Source organism: Talpa occidentalis, unplaced genomic scaffold (genome assembly GCF_014898055.3).
Source record: "Talpa occidentalis isolate TD23 unplaced genomic scaffold, MPIMG_talOcc4v2.1 talOcc4.3, whole genome shotgun sequence".
Lineage (NCBI taxonomy): Eukaryota > Metazoa > Chordata > Mammalia > Eulipotyphla > Talpidae > Talpa > Talpa occidentalis.
The window spans coordinates 3,479,241-3,496,505 of record NW_023603184.1 but is presented as its reverse complement, the minus strand read 5'-3'; the positions used below and the strand labels follow the sequence as shown (position 1 = coordinate 3,496,505).

At 47.6% G+C, this 17,265-nt stretch overlaps 2 long non-coding RNA genes across 3 annotated transcripts; one reads left to right on the top strand and one right to left on the bottom strand.

The window, feature by feature from the left end:
- Positions 1-1,494: 1,494 nt before the first annotated feature.
- On the top strand, positions 1,495-9,548 carry LOC119255280 (uncharacterized). 2 transcript variants are annotated; one of them, XR_005127434.2, is made up of 4 exons: positions 1,495-1,582; positions 7,628-7,712; positions 8,126-8,179; positions 8,805-9,548. It is a non-coding gene; the product is annotated as an uncharacterized LOC119255280 (long non-coding RNA). The 2 variants fall into 2 exon arrangements; XR_005127433.2 differs by lacking the exon at positions 1,495-1,582 and having other exon boundaries at positions 7,463-7,712.
- Positions 5,010-16,247, bottom strand: LOC119255279 (uncharacterized). The gene is made up of 3 exons (XR_005127432.2): positions 16,100-16,247; positions 6,933-7,036; positions 5,010-6,400 (listed from the first exon to the last, which is right to left on the bottom strand). It is a non-coding gene; the product is annotated as an uncharacterized LOC119255279 (long non-coding RNA).
- Between the last annotated feature and the right edge of the window lie 1,018 nt (positions 16,248-17,265).

Sequence of the window (17,265 nt, the reverse complement as noted above, 5' to 3'; positions counted from 1 at the left end):
AGGAATGTAGAAATTATGGCTTAAAAGAGTCTAATGGAAGGCATGGTTGTTGAAATGTGAGAAGTTCTATGATTAGGCTATAAAATTCTAAATAGCTAATTTAAAATGACCGATAAAAGTCTTGTTCACATTTTCTTGCATTCTCTGGTCATTTCATTTATGTTTGCGTTCATTATTATTATATCAGTGTTGCCATGGGAGTCATTGAATGACAATATACATGGGCAGCCTGATAATTCAATGTCATGATGGTTATGATGTGAAACAGTTTGTAGAGTCAAACGTTGGCAAATGTGAGGTGAAATATGTATATTCATTTCTGAGAAAAGAATAACTTTGTACCACCCTTATGCAGAGAATTGCGAATTTAGAGTATGCTGCTTGATATAGTCATTCTAGTTCTAGAAAATGACCCATAGAAATGTTTTGAAATACAGATAAAATCAACTATGTGTAAAACTGTTCACCAGCACTTTCTTTATAGTAACAAATAATTAGAAACATTCTACATGAAAACCCTGGGGAATAGTTAAAAATTTCCATATATACATAAATGAGCTGTAGCCTGCATGAAGGGCTGAGAAAAGACTGAAGGTCTATGGGGCGTGGAAAGGGCCCTGAGGAACCCAGACAGAGAAGCAGCAGAGCCTGCCGCCTGGTGGCGAGGACGGGTGATGCGGCACCGCTGGGCATCATGATGGCGGCAGGGGTGGGTACAGATGTGGGGCGGGGGCTAAGCCCAGAGCGCCCAGAGTATCCACACACCCATTTTACCATTATTATCACTGGGTGGGGCCAGTTTGTTGAGACATCTGTGGTCACTGCTAAATAATCCTGAGCAAGTTTTTTTATTTTTATTTATTTTTATTTTATATATTTTTTTTACATCTGTTTTCATTTTGCACAATGTATGCATTTTCTGCTTGTTGACTCTGCTTTTTACTTTAGTTTTTTTCATGGTCCCTTATTTAGGTTTTCTAGATTCCTGCTATGAGTGAGACCATCCGGTATTTTTCTTTTTCTTTCTGGCTTATTTCGCTGAGCATGATCCCTTCCAGCGCCATCCATGTTGCTGCAAATTGCATTGTTTATCTTTTTTGAATGCTGAGTAATATTCCATGGTGTATATGTACCACATCTTCTTGATCCAGTCATCTATTTTTGGGCATTTGGGTTGTGTCCAAAGCTTACCTGTTGTAAATAGTGCTGAGCAAGTTTTTAAATCCAGGTAGACCCGTCTGCCCTTTAAGTGCCTACCTGGAATTTTCATTGACAGTTTTTGGAGAAGACCTGGGCTACTTGCCTTCATTTAAGTTTCAATATCCAGATGGCCGCTGCGGGACCGGCGGGCGGGCGTGGGCGGCGAGAGCTGTGGGTCCCGCCCCATGCCCAACCTGCGGCACCTGCACGTCCCTCTGACCGCGCAGGCGCTGCCCGCCCAGCCCGCTGGCTTCTCGGGGTTGCAGCGGCGGCGGTGCTGGTGGGGAACCTGTGCCTCTGGGGCCCGGGGTAGAGCTGTTGTCTGCGCTTGGACCTGGGGAGCTTCTCGGGCCCGGGAGAGGCGCCCCGAGGAGCGGCCACGGTGAGGACATCCCGGGGGCGGCGGGCTGCGCGGGGCTCCCGTCGGAGGGCCCGGTGCGGGGAGGGCTGGGCGTGGGAAACTGGGGGCCTTTGTGGGTTCATTGTTGGGCCTGGAGGAACAAAGGGGTCCGGGCTCCTGTCTGAGCGTGACCCCAGCATGCCCCGTCTCCCCCGCCCCAAGAGCGCGTCCTGTGCGCTCCTGCGCCCGGGGCTGCCGGGCTCGCGGGTCCGCGGCGCTGCTCTGCGCGGGTGTGTCGCGGGGCGTTTATGACACAGTTTGGGAACACGGCGTAGAGTTTCCTGGGGCTGCCATCCCCCCGCGAATCTTCACTCTTTCTGGGCTCTCCGGCGGCCTCCCCTCCTGCTCCCCTGGTTCCCTCTGCTCTTTCTCTTCGCTGGCGTCCCCCTGGCGCCGCCCTTATTAGCCCAGGTGTGCCCACCTGAGCCCGCCCGCACCCAGTGCAGGTGTCGGCCCTCAGGCTGCGTGTAGCTCCAAGGGATCATCACTAATGCAGAGCGCCGGGGGTGGGGGGGGGGGGCGGGAAAGCCTGCTCGCGTCTCCCCACAGCGCCCCAGGTCGAGCGGGCGGGCGGGCGAAGCCACCGCCAGAGGCAGGTCAGAGCTGCTCCTCCCTGTCTCCCCGGGATCTGGGCCCGTCTCCGCAGCCCGCGGCTGACCTTGGAGGCTGCTAGAGAAGTAGCTGCGGGGCGCTCGGCCTCTGCATGTCCGCAGGGCGTGCTTTAGAGAGGCTGGGGTGGAGAGGGCTTTGCCTTCCTCCGGCGCCAGCCTGTGTCTGGGGGGGACTCACGGGAGCAGAGGCCCCTCCCGTCCGCAGTAACTAACTTCTTCCTGTCAGTGACTCTTCCTAGCCCTGAAACCAAATTCAAAGTCCTGTTTTTTGAAATAAGATTTGTCAGGCTGCTTCCTGGATTCAGATGCTCACTTTAATTATCTCATAATCTTTGTTGGACTTTGAGTCTTTGTGTCCAATGAACAGTTTGAAGTCAGGGAGCAACATGCCTCCAGCTTCACTCTCGTGTTTCTGCCTCCTCCAGGTCCTCTGTGCTCCCCCCACGTTTCAGGATGGTTGGTTCTGTTTCTGTGGAAAATGCCAGTGGACTTTACTTTGGGAAGTCTGCACCTTTCAATAATATCAATTATTCCAATCACGAGCACAGAATAGCCACTTATTTGTATTTTCAACTTCTTTAAACATTATTTTATAGTTTTTTTTTATTGTGCAGGTGTTTTGTCCTCCTTCAAATGTTTTCTTAGATATTTTGTCATTGTTAAAGAACTCCCTCCTCAGAGAGACCCCATTAGTCAGCTGACTATATATTAGCTCCCCTCTGTAACCTAATCTGTTTTCCCGACCTTGCTGCATATGCATATTAGTCCCTGACCTGTTCCCCTTGGGCCCTTTCTCTCCCCCACTTCCCGCTTCACCTCAGAAACCTCACTGGTTTCTTAGAGTCCAGTCGTTTTCTACGAGTATTTTACTTTGTTTTCTCACCTGCCATGTAAACACCCAACATTTGTCTTTGTCATCCTGACTTGCTGTACTACAGAGGAGCCCCTCACATTCCTTCCATTTTGTTGTAAGTGGTCATTTTTTGTCTTTCCTTATGGCTGGCCAGTGTTCCATTGTGTGGACAGGCCACATCTTCTGGATCAAGGCCTCTGTGGTGGGCACACAGGTTGCTGCCTTTGCTTGGGTGTGACTTGGTTCTCGGTCTGCAGGGGAGGGGAGCTGGGCATCGTCACTCTCCAGGGCCTTTTCATCTTCTCCCTGAAACTGTCCACTAAGCACCAACTCTCCAGCCCTCTCCCGCTGGCAACCACATTCTAGGCTCTGTTTCTGAGTTTGACCACTCTGGATACTCACCTAAGTGGGATTTCTCTACATGTGTCCTTGTTGGCTGGGTGGCTTATTGCACTTATTATAATGACTCTAAGTTTCCAGAAGTTGCAGCCTATATCAGAATTTCCTTGCTTGTTTGACAGTGAATCTGAATTGTGTAAATGCCACATTTTTTGCTTCTAGAGATTGATAGATTGTGAATGATGCAGCTGTGAGCATGGGGGTACAGATGGCTGTTTGAGTCGCTGCTTTAATTCTCTAGGGCGTAGCCCCGCAGTGGGATGGCTGTTTACATGTTGGTTTTTAAGGGAATGACCATACTGCTTTCCACAGCAGCTGCACCAGTTTACTTTCTTCCTTAAATGGCAAAGTAATATTGAAGTTTCTGGGCCTACCCCATGTTGTCTGTCCCTCACCCACTGTGGACATTTGCACTGTTTCTACCTTTGGCTATTATGAACAGTGCTGCTATAAATATTTGTGTACGAAATTTAGCTTGCACACCTGTTTTCAATTCTTTGGGGTATATATCTAGGTGTGGAATGCTGAAGCATATGGTGATAGTATTTTTAACATTTTGGGTACATGCCAAATGACTTTAAGCATAGACTGCCTCATTTTATGTTTCTACAAGTGTAACTTACAATATTTTTAAAAATTTCTTTGTTTTAACCATGGTAATGTGTGTGAAGGGGATTCTATTGTTTTAATTTGTATTTTGATTTGTATTTCCATAATGACTAGTGATGTTGCAAGTCTTTTTAGGGGCTAGTTGATCATTTGTATGTGTGCTTTGGAGAGAAGAGTCTGCTCAAGTCCTGTGTTCATTTTTAAAATTGGTTTTTTCCCTTAGTCGCTTCCTTTGTGTATTCTGATCAACAGATTTTTATCACAACTACTTAATGGTACTGAAGCCGGTGTGTGTTGTTACCGTGATTATTGCTCCTGTTGCTGCTGCTGTTTTTCACCCTGCTAACCCTTAAACCATCCCAGGGTCTTGTCCCACGAAGCCATAAAAAGCAATTCTTAGCAAACCTTCAGATAAATAAGCGGAGAGAAGCAAAGCTTTATTTAGAGAGTAAAGAAAATTTTATTTAGGGGAGAAAGAGCAAAAGCAAAGGCTCAGAGAAAGCAATGCCAAGGAGGGGCAAAAGACCCCTCGTGGGCCTGTGTCCCTTTGTTGCAATGCAGCCCAGCTGCTCTTGCAAGATCCCGGAAGCAGGAAGGACCACTCTGACCATCCCCATTTCAATAGTGTGCAAATAATTTCCTTTCACTCTGTGCCCTTTTGTCTTTCTGAAACACCTCGTCTTACACTACATGTTGTGGCGTTTTCTTCCCATTACTGGAATGAGTGTGGTTGGGAGAGAAGGAAGGAGAGTATTTTCCCAGTAAAACACCATTACCCATCCTCTCATTGAGGTGGCCAAAAGCAGGGCAACTGAGGCCCAAAAACTTGCCACAAATAAGACCCATTTTGATGGGGCACCACAGGAAGGGGGGTGGCATGGGGCCGGGAAGTCTGGGAAGAAAGGAGCAAAACCAGAGTAGCCCTGCCCTTCTTTTCCTCACCCCCAGATACTGTCCTGGGTGTGTAGATGTAGAGCGCTCCATCGCCTTGATTGTCATGAATATGTGTGGCTAACACAGCCCTGCAGTCTTGCTTCTTAATGATATAAAAAGTGCACAGGGGTCGGTGAGGGGCGGGCAGCTATGGGTAAGGTGGGTGAGAACTGAGCCTTCACCCTGCCCTGTTAGGCGGTCAGAGCAGAGCAGGTAAGACCCCAGGGAAAAGCTACATTATTGTGCTCTTTTGGAAAATCCTTCGAAAATGGTCAAGAATGCAGACACACCCACAGGGAATAGACTGAGGATCACCCTGATCCCAAAAGAGCTTTTGTAAAACAGAGATCTTACCTGACAGGAAGGGGAAGAAAACATTAAAGACAGGAAGACATTATTGAGGAGTGTTGCTGTGATAGGTTCCTGCCTTGTGTCCTAACTAACCAGGGTCTGTTTCTCTCCGAGGCTGGGCCCGGCCTAGCAGCCTGTGTCAACGTGGGTCACTCTCTTTCTATTCAGGACTGTGGCGGTGAGTGCCAGTCATCTCTCCCTCTCGCTTATTTGACTTAACTTTTGTTTTAGCATCTCAGTAGCTTCCCTGACCTCCCTCCACAAGCTGCCTTGTTTCTAACCACTGTAGATTCAACTGCTTTACCGCTTTCGCAGCCTGACACCATCTTGCATCCTTATACCAAATGGATTTTCATTTTCAATGCAGTGATCTTACTAATGGAGACATTGAGAGGGATCCCGATGTAGAGCTAAGGCTCTTCTTTTCAATGATGGTGTCTTAGTTTTCACCATTATCGTGCTCACCCTATTTTCTAAGTGATTTCCGGAACACTGCACGAAAGAATGGAATTCTACATGCTAACTGAACCATTTCCTTGTAGGAAAATGCTTATTGGATGGGATGATTAATTTGCCTTCAGCTCATACTGCTTTTTTTGCTTATTGGGAAGCCCTGGATATTCATGTGGCCTTTCATTTCCTTCATTCCCAACCCCCATGTGTAGCTCCCCAAGGCGCCAACCCTTCCCTTCACAGTCAGTTATTATTTATGCCTTCTTTTTTGTACCATAATTTATTTTACTGGTTTCCATAATATTTTTAATTTAAAAGAAAATCTGCAAAGCTGAAAAAATGGCCAGTGTCCTCCGACAATGGTGATAGTCCCCCCCTCCCCCTTTGCAGCCGGGGCTGCCTCCAGGCTCCACATTAGGACACCGCACCTCCTCTCTGGGGTGCTTCTGCCCCTTTAGCCTCATCCCAGCTGTGTTAGCCACTTTCCCCTGCCGTCCGGTCTTTCTTCTTGTGAAAATCAAAGTCAGCACTTTAGAGTACTTCTCCTTGTGTCCCAGAGCAGTGACTCCTTTCTCTGATTTCAGAATTTCTCTGTGGCAAGAAAAATCCTCACCATGAATCAGTGATCTTCACTTTTGAAAATATTCCCTCTGTGATAGAATACCTGCCAGAGGCAAGGCGTCGATGTCTGTGAATCCCCTGGGGTTGGGGGTGTCTCCGTAAGAGTGGGAAGGGGAAGGTGTAGCTTTTAGTAGAGATTATAGAACATGGGGGAAATATGTGCATTGAAATCTGTGTAATACTGATGTTTATTCATGCTGAGCTTTGGACTAAGATTTATTCATTTTTGCCAGCGATACCGCAGGAAGGATTGTACTTCTGTGTTTTTCAGGCACCGGGTATCAGTTTGCCCCATTACATTTACCTCAGCTCCCTTCACCTGGTTCAGGGCTTCTCTGCCAGTTTCCCCCTACCAAGTTAATGATTTTCTACTTATCATCACCCTTATTAAGGGTGATGGAGAGATTTACCTAAGGGATATACATAAACCAGCGTGTTTAATCTGAAAAAAATCTCTTTAGATTTCTGTTTCTTCTTTGGTTTGAAAAATGAAGGGACTCACCTTTAGAGATGTTGGCTTTTGCAAATGGAAATTATCAGGCCTTTCTTGTATGTTTCCATTACATGATGCACCACAGGCATTTTTAAACACATTTACCCTTTATCCTGTCAGAAAAGAAAAATAATCTATGTCAGCATGCATGTTAAACAAAAACTACCAGAGAAATGAAAACCTCAGCAGCAATCCCTCTCATTTAGTTGACATGACTGTGTTTGTGCCCCTGGTGTGCTTAGGGAAAACAAACATTCACAAATAGAATTATCAGTTTCACAATTAAACAACACGATTTTATTGATAACAAAATTATGTACTTTATCACTTTTAATGTGTGTGGCCCCGTATCTGCGAGCGTCTGCATGCGTAAGAGGCTAACATCGTTGACCTCATTCTGTGTTCTTAACTGTTCCCATATCCTCCTTTACAGGACACGCCTGTGAACAGTGTAGAATTTCCAAAACCATTTGGTTCTAGTCTAAACTCATCACTCAGCCATTCAGAAATGCTAAGATTTTCTCCTTTAGCTGCTCACAGAAAGCGTTTGCCTCTAGTCTCTAGGCTCTCAGAGGGCGAGTAGAGAACATTTAAGTGAATCAAATATTTCTTCCTTTATGTCTTTCTCATTTGATTCATGGGGAAGGATCTATTTTTTCTAGTTGAAAGAAACTGTAAATAAGCTTGAAATTATTCTGCTGCAGAATATGGCTCCCGTCTGGAGGAGGATGTGGTGGGGACCCCTCAGGGCACAACCAGAGGACGTGGCCATTCTCCTACGGGTATTGGGTGAGGACTATTTACAGTTGGATTTAAAACTCTGAAGCCTGACTGGTCTAAATATGGTTAAGTAAATTCACTTAAAATTCTTTGAATCATTTCTGATATTTGCTGGATCCTGGCTGTGTGCTGCCTGCGTTTGGTTGTCTTTTGGCACACCCCACCTTAAACTCTTAGTAGCTCACGCATAGGTGTTTTTTTTTTTTTAAATATCACTGTATTTGAATTTCAAATCAACAGGATCAGATTGTATTTGCATAGTGCTGTGTGATAAAGTGAAATCTGGTAGCACTGTTATGATCTTTTATAAAAACATGTCCTCTGTAAGAGGAAAAGCTTTATGAACTTTCAGATGGAGCCATTTCTCCTTTTGTATGAAAATGTTCCTGTCATTCAGTCCTCTGACACATCTTCTATTTTAGGCTAATAGAGACCCTGATGCTAGAGTTGATGGAGCTCACACTGAAGATGCTCAGGTAAGTGAGACTTAATGCTGGGTGGCCATGACAGCTTTTTTTGTGACATCAGAATGAAAAAGGAATCCACATTAATAAAAAAAACTATAATCAATGTTGTGACAGCATCTAAAAATCTTATTTATGGCTTATTACCACATCATGATCCATGTAAGTATAGTTTTCTTATTTTGACCTGGCAACAAAATATTTTATCCTAAAATTATAATAAAAAATGTATATGAATAGTGAGTATCATCTAGATGTTACCTTTTTCTGGTGCTTCTGACCTTATAGGGTTGCAAGCTTGCCTGTACATAAGCCCACTTTTGAATTACCACGAAAAGTATAAATGAGTATTTTAATGCCATGGTCTTTCCTGTTGCCTGTGGAGTCTGCTAAAATGAATCAGGATTTTAACTCAAGGATGAGATGAAAATGAAAGCATGCTGTTTGCCAGGACACTGGATTTATACTGCTGTGTGACAATATGATTTGGAACACAGAAATTTTATTCTATTCTGATCTTTTTTTTCTTTCTGTATAGGCAGTTAACTACTCACAGGAAGGATCTTTCAGTTATAGAAAGTTTCGTTTCATTAGATATCATGACTGCATTCATAATTTTGTCTTGTTCTCCCCATAGGCATATACAACTTCAGAACTCTTGTACTTGGAAAGCTGAACGGAGCCCAGACTTTGAAGTCTAGTCTTCTTTTCATTTTTTTTTAAACTAAAAGTATACAAAGTTGTGGATTAAATAGGACAAACTTCTTAATTTAAAAATGAACAAAAAAAGGCAAAACATGTTTATTTGGATTTGACACCTAGCAGGATCATAGGTTCAGGCTAGAAATCCAAATCCCCTCACTAAAATAAAATGAGGTGACCTTGACATTAACACTCCCAATGCTCCTGCTCTGCCCACACCTGCTTGACTAGGGGGAAGCCCTTATTTTCTTTAGTGTTTTTCTATAACCACAATGGATTTCTGAAGGCTTAAAAAAATTGATTAGTTTTCACCTGCCAGGGACCAGGGAGGTAATTTCAGCAACATTTTTTTGGTTAGCATTGGTTGACTGGCTCTGCTAATAAAATGGGGATGTGTCCATTATAGAAAAACTGAAAAGTAGTAACTATAATGAACTAAAAAAATAAATGCTTTTATGAGTTAGAGAGTACTTTCTTCCTAGTGTTTCCCAATATTTTTAACTGAAATATTACTCATGTGTATACGGGCAGGTAGCATTGATGTAGGGTTTGAGAATTACAAAGTGAACTCCCAATAACCAGGTCAAGAAATAGGAAATCACATCACATAATCTATAAGCATGCACCAATATGACTTTCATCTAAATTGTTTCCCCTGTTCATTATATCACGTAAGTATGTATCACTAAATGTATAATTAAAACAATTTTAATTTGCTGAGTATTTAAGATTTAATGAAATTTTACATTTATTATCTTGAATCTTTCAACAATATGTAGGTCAGATTAATCCACATTGATAGAGTAATTATTTTCACTGCTACATAATGCTAATATTTCCCTTCTATGTAAAGATTATAAAGTATATTTCATTAATATTTTCCTTTTTTGTAGTGAAATTATACTAGGATTTTATATTCTACTTTCATAATTTAACATTGTAAAATAAACATTTTCCACATCATTATAAGCTATTCAGAATTATTGTGTCTAATTGCTACAATTAATTTCTATGATTGAATTTTCATAGAACCCCTCCCCTCCCCTCCCCTCCCCTCCCCTCCCCTCCCCCTCCCCTCCCCTCCCCTCCCCTCCCCTCCCTCCCCTCCCCTCCCCTCCCTCCCCTCCCCTCCCTCCCCTCCCCTCCCTCCCCTCCCCTCCCCTCCCTCCCCTCCCCTCCCCTCCCTCCCTCCCCTCCCCTCCCCTCCCTCCCCTCCCCTCCCCTCCCCTCCCCTCCCCTCCCCTCCGCTCCCGCTGCATTTCGGCTTAATCCGCCACCAGGCGGAGCTGGGCAGGGGGCCTCTGACCGCTCATTTCCCAGCGCCGTTGCTGTCGCTCCCTCGCGCCACCAGGTGGCGCCCGCCGCCGTTTTCCTGCACTTGGCCCCTAAGGCCCTTTCCGTTCCGCCCTCAGCCACTTCTCCAAGCGTCACCAGCGACCAGCGACCGGGCTCTTCATGACGCTGCACTCGGGCCCTTCACTGGCTCCGCGTCCCCTTTCCCGCCGCAGTTCCTGTTCTGTGTGCCCCGTCGCGACCGCTTCCCTCGCCCATCCACGCCGTCATCGCTCTACGGGTTTCCTTGCGCTAGCCCTCCGGTCCACAAGGCGGCGCGCTCTGTTGCGCGCTTCCCCTTTTGCCCTAGGAGCCCCTCCTTCCTCCGGTCACTTCCGGTCCCACTCGGCTGCGCGGGACGCGATTTTCCCACGTTACCACCCCAGTCCACAAGGCGGCGCTCTCTGTAATGTTAGCACTTCCTTTGGCCCAGGATCCTCTCCCTCATCGCTAAGGAAAGGCACCCAGTGCTGACGTAATGAGTAGGGGACAAAGCAAAATGGCTGCGGACGGAGAGATGCCTACTCATTACGTCATCACTGGGTGCCTTTCTTCAGCGATGAGGAAGGAGGGACTCCTGGGCCAAAGGAAGTGCTAACATTACAGAGAGCGCCGCCTTGTGGACTGGGGTGGTAACGTGGGAAAATCGCTTCCCGCGCAGCCGAGTGGGACCGGAAGTGACCGGAGGAAGGAGGGGCTCCTAGGGCAAAAGGGGGAAGCGCGCAACAGAGCGCGCCGCCTTGTGGACCGGAGGGCTAGCGCAAGGAAACCCGTAGAGCGATGACGGCGTGGATGGGCGAGGGAAGCGGTCGCGACGGGGCACACAGAACAGGAACTGCGGCGGGAAAGGGGACGCGGAGCCAGTGAAGGGCCCGAGTGCAGCGTCATGAAGAGCCCGGTCGCTGGTCGCTGGTGACGCTTGGAGAAGTGGCTGAGGGCGGAACGGAAAGGGCCTTAGGGGCCAAGTGCAGGAAAACGGCGGCGGGCGCCACCTGGTGGCGCGAGGGAGCGACAGCAACGGCGCTGGGAAATGAGCGGTCAGAGGCCCCCTGCCCAGCTCCCCTGGTGGCGGATTAAGCCGAAATGCAGCGAGAGGAGAGGAGAGGAGAGGAGAGGGGAGAGGGAGGGGAGGGGAGGGGAGGGGAGGGGAGGGGAGGGAGGGGAGGGGAGGGGAGGGAGGGGAGGGGAGGGGAGGGGAGGGGGGAGGGGAGGGGAGGGGAGGGGAGGGGAGGGGAGGGGGAGGGGAGGGGAGGGGAGGGAGGGGAGGGGAGGGGAGGGGAGGGGAGGGAGGGGAGGGGAGGGGAGGGGAGGGAGCTTGGGGTAAGCTTGGGGTGTTGGGACATAGGGGCAGTGCTAGCAGGGCTGAGGGGAGAAGTCCTCACATGTCCCTGAGGAAGGCACTTCTCACTGCCCCTCTGCAGGCCCCTGGAGATTAAAATATTTTTATTTTAAATAGAGTAAATCTATTGTGGGAAAATGACCTAAAGAAATGCTCTGAAATGCAGGCAAAAATCTTTTTGTGTAAAAATGTTCACCAAAATTTTTGGTATTTCCCCAAAATGTTAAAAATAGTATCACCATATGCTTCAGCATTCCACACCTAGATATATACCCCAAAGAATTGAAAACAGGTGTGCAAGCTAAATTTCGTACACAAATATTTATAGCAGCACTGTTCATAATAGCCAAAGGTAGAAACAGTGCAAATGTCCACAGTGGGTGAGGGACAGACAACATGGGGTAGGCCCAGAAACTTCAATATTACTTTGCCATTTAAGGAGGAAAGTAAACTGGTACAGCTGCTGTGGAAAGCAGTATGGTCATTCCCTTAAAAACCAACATGTAAACAGCCATCCCACTGCGGGGCTATGCCCTAGAGAATTAAAGCAGCGACTCAAACAGCCATCTGTACCCCCATGCTCACAGCTGCATCATTCACAATCTATCAATCTCTAGAAGCAAAAAATGTGGCATTTACACAATTCAGATTCACTGTCAAACAAGCAAGGAAATTCTGATACAGGCTGCAACTTCTGGAAACTTAGAGTCATTATAATATGTGCAATAAACCACCCAGCCAACAAGGACACATGTAGAGAAATCCCACTTAGGTGAGTATCCAGAGTGGTCAAACTCAGAAACAGAGCCTAGAATGTGGTTGCCAGCGGGAGAGGGCTGGAGAGTTGGTGCTTAGTTGACAGTTTCAGGGGGGAGATGAAAAGGCCTTGGAGAGTGACGATGCCCAGCTCCCCTCCCCCGCAGACTGAGAACCAGGTCACACCCAAGCAAAGGCAGCAACCTGTGTGCCCGCCACAGAGGCCTGGATCCAGAAGATGTGGCCTGTCCACACAGTGGAACACTGGCCAGCCATAAGGAAAGACAAAAAATGACCACTTACAACAAAATGGAAGGAATGTGAGGGGCTCCTATGTAGCACAGCAAGTCAGGATGACAAAGACAAATGTTGGGTGTTTACATGGCAGGTGAGAAGACAAAGTAAAATACTCGTAGAGAACGACTGGACTCTAAGAAACCAGTGAGGTTTCTGAGGTGAAGAGGGAAGAGGGGAGAGAAAGGGCCCAAGGGGAACAGGTCAGGGACTAACAGGTACTATGCAGCAAGGTCCGGAAAACAGATTCAGGTTGCCGAGGGAGGGGAACTAATACAGAGTGATCTAATGGAGTCTCTCTGAGCACGGGGTTATCTGACATTGACCTGAGTGAGGTGATACGGTGGGCACTTCTAGCAGAGAGACCTCAAGTGCAAAAGGTCTGACGTTGAAAATGTGTCATATTTTTAGCAGTGTTTATATAAAAAGTGGAAAAAAAAGAATTAAGGCTAAAATACTGGCCTATTTTTGTATGGTTGTATTATAATCCCCTTTGGTTTAATATCACCAATGAGATCAGCTCTAAGTCTAAGGAAATAAACTGTTAAGCACCCGTGCAGGTAAATGGACTACAGAGGTGGCCCCCCCAAATGCATGAACATGAAAACCTAAGAGATCAAACAGAAAATACCATCCAGATTTTAGGCATATACACACATTAAATTCATCAAAGTTGTGAAAATGAGGAACAGTCAGTCTCAGGAACATTTTCAAAAGAGAAAAGTGGATCAGGAGGGAAGATGACACTCTCAGGTTGGGCAGGTGGGTGGGTAAAGCTGAAATGGGCCAGGGGCCTGGATTATAGTATGGAAACCATGATGATTTCTCATTGGGGGCTAGATAGTGGATGCCTGGAATATTTTGGTTAAATACAAAACGGGATATTGTCATGAAAACACAAAAGGATGTTCCATGTTAAGTCAAATATGTGGCAAAGTAGGAATCTGATGTAAGAGAGAGCATTTTGTACTGCTATTAAAGTTTCCTGTGCATTTGAAGTAATGGAAAGTAAATTACTTCTCACAGGCCTACCTAGAGGAACAGAAGTTCCTACCTACCTAGAGGAACTAAAACTCATGGAGCACAAGCCTTATTAAGAGACAGTGTGGCAAGATTCTAGTAGTAGACATTATGTCTTGGGTGTTGCAGATGACCCACGATGTGGTAGAAATAGTAAGAGTTTTAAGCACCAAATTTCTACATTAATCCACCAAAAAAAAAACCCCACAACAAACTCTTAGAAAGGATGAATTCAGACCTCCCTGGGGGCCTTGGGGGTTGTCTCAGCACTATAACCGCTTTGGCCTGAGTTTGGTCCCCGGCCAGGGAACTACCCCACATGGCACAGAATTCTCCTGTCTTGCCTGCTGCTCCCTTCAGCAGTGTATTTCAGTAGACCCACCTGTTGCAGAAATAAATTCTAGCCTTTCACCCAGGCAAGGGAAGAACAAGCGGTATTTCAGGAATGGTGAGGTCAGGAGAAGCTTTATTACTCATGCCTGAGGTCTCAGATCTGGGCAGTCCCATAAGGTCTGAGCACCCTTCTAGAGACAAAGGGTTTCTTATATACATAACCATCTTACATTGATAACATTTACAGCAAGCACAACTATTTGCTGTAAATCTCCTAGACAAAGGGGGAAAGATGGACATTTGGGGATGTCCTTTGAGAGAGAAATCAGCTTGGCTGCTGTCTGTCTGGCTGACCTTGTTAAAAAGTAAGCTCGTTTAGATAAGCTAAAACTTAGAATGAAAGCTCTCTAAGGCAAGGTTTATGAAGTAAGAAAACTTGTTATTTACAATTGCATTGGATTATTTACTGCACCAGGCCTAAGACCCTTTAGCAGGAATGATTTATTTGCTTAGCAATTCCTTTTCACACCTGTTCTGCTCCCCACTCTGTCTCCACGAATCCTCTCACCCCACTGCACCTCTCGCCTACACCCCCGTTCTTCTACACAAAAAATAAATAGATGAATTCAGTATAGTTACTGAACACAAAATCAATATACAAAACTCAGTTGTGTTCTATACCTTAATAATAACCCATCAGAGTCACCGGGAAAACAATGCCATTTACAATTGCATCAAAAAGAACAAAATACCTGGGAAATAATGGAGAAGAAAACCCTGTATGATAAAAACTATAAAATACTGTTAAATAAATGGCTATTCTGTGCTCATGATTGGAATAATTGATATTATTGAAAGGTGCAGCTTCCAAAGTAAAGTCCACTGGCATTTTCCACAGAAACAGAACCAACCATCCTGAAACGTGGGGGGAGCACAGAGGACCTGGAGGAGGCAGAAACTCGAGAGTGAAGCTGGAGGCATGTTGCTCCCTGACTTCAAACTGTTCATGGGACACAAAGTCTCAACTAAAGTCCAACAAAGATTATGAGATTAAAATTAAAGTGGGCATTTGAACCCAGGAGCAGCCTGACAAATCTTATTTCAGAAACCTAGAGTCTGAGTCGGGTTTCAGGGCTAGGAAGAGTCACCGACAGGAAGAACGTGGTTACTGCGGACGGGAGGGGCCTCTGCTCCCGTGAGTCCCCCCCAAGACACAGGCTGGTGCCGGAGGAAGGCAAAGCCCTCTCCACCCCAGCCTCTCTAAAGCACGCCCTGCGGACATGCAAAGGCCGAGCGCCCGCAGCTACTTCTCTAGCAGCCTCCAAGGTCAGCCGCGGGCGGCGGAGACGGGCCCAGATCCCGGGGAGACAGGGAGGAGCAGCTCTGACTTGGCCTCTGGCGGTGGCTTCGCCTTCCCGCCCGCTGGACCTGGGCGCTGTGGGGAGACGCGAGCAGGCTTTCCCGCCCCCCCCCCGCGCTCTGCATTAGTGATGATCCCTTGGAGCTACACGCAGCCTGAGGGCCGACACCTGCACTGGGTGCGGGCAGGCTCAGGTGGGCACACCTGGGCTAATAAGGGCGGCGCCAGGGGGACGCCAGCGAAGAGAAAGAGCAGAGGGAACCAGGGGAGCAGGAGGGGAGGCCGCCGGAGAGCCCAGAAAGAGTGAAGATTCGCGGGGGGCTGGGGGGGGTGCGGAGCTGTCCCAGTCCTGAGCCCCCCGCCTTGTAAAAAGCTTAATAAAAGCCTGAAAAGCCACCGAGGGCTCCAGACTCTCCTTTAGGCGCCTGCCGGGACTAGAGAGACCCAGCTCTGTGCCTTTCTGACACGACAGGAGGGGAGGGGGTGGCAGCCCCAGGAAACTCTACGCCGTGTTCCCAAACTGTGTCATAAACGCCCCGCGACACACCCGCGCAGAGCAGCGCCGCGGACCCGCGAGCCCGGCAGCCCCGGGCGCAGGAGCGCACAGGACGCGCTCTTGGGGCGGGGGAGACGGGGCATGCTGGGGTCACGCTCAGACAGGAGCCCGGACCCCTTTGTTCCTCCAGGCCCAACAATGAACCCACAAAGGCCCCCCAGTTTCCCACGCCCAGCCCTCCCCGCACCGGGCCCTCCGACAGGAGCCCCGCGCAGCCCGCCGCCCCGGGGATGTCCTCACCGTGGCCGCTCCTCGGGGCGCCTCTCCAGGGCCCGAGAAGCTCCCCAGGTCCAAGCGCAGACAAGGGACCCAGCGTCCTCACGGGTCCAAAGGAGTGGAAGTTCGCCGCCACACCCCGGGGAGCCGGCGGGCTGGGCGCCGCAGAGCAGGGCCGGGCGCGCGCGCGCTCAGGAGGTGGTGCCGGCGCCGCTGGTGCCCAGGTTGGGGGGCGGGGCGCACCTGAACGCGCTCTCGCGGCCGCGCCCACCCGCTGTCCTGCGGCCGCCTGCCAGTTTGGAAATTCACACTCATTGCATGCGGGCAGATAGCCAGTGTCTGCTCCAAAATAGTGTCAACGAAAATTCTGGAAAGCCACTACAGTGGCAAAGTGGTTCTACTTGGATATAAAAACTTGCTCAGGATTATTAAGCAGTGACCGCAGGTGACTCAACAAACTGGCCCCTGATCTGGGATAATGACAGCAAGGGTGTGCGGATTCTCGGGGCTCTGCGCTTAGCCCAGGCCCCCAGTCTCGTCCCAGCTTTGCAGCCATTGTCAGGCTCCAACTGTGCGCGCATTACCCATGGTCACCACCAGGCGGCAGGCTCCGCCGTTTCTCTGTCTGGTTCCTCAGGGCCCTTGCAGTCCCCCTGAACCCTCAATCATTTCTCAGCCCTTCATTCACCATAGACCCCCTAAATGCTCACTCTCTTTTTTAGGTATATACCGCAATTTATTGAACTATCCCCCGAGGTTTTCATTTAGAGTGTTTCTAATTATTTGTTACTATAAAGAGAGTGCTGGTGAACATTTTTACACATAATGATTTTATTTGTATTTCAAAACATTTCCCTGCAAAGAAAGACTATGTCAAGCAGCATAAATAGTCTAAATTCACAGTTCTCTGTATAAGGGTGGCACAAATTTATTCTTTTCCCAGGAATGACATATTTCACCTCACCTTTGCCAATGTTCTACTGTAATATTCAAGGGTTTTGCTACAAATTTTGCACTAGAACAAAGCACGCAAAAAAGCTTTATTACATGTAAGAAATATTTAACTACTTTAGACCCTCAGAAATAAGCAGCATTAGCTCGGTAGTACTAATAAAAATAAAAAAAAATAGAATATCCCTGAATCTTAAATAGATAAAATAGAAGAGTAACAGGAAAAAAAAAAACAAACA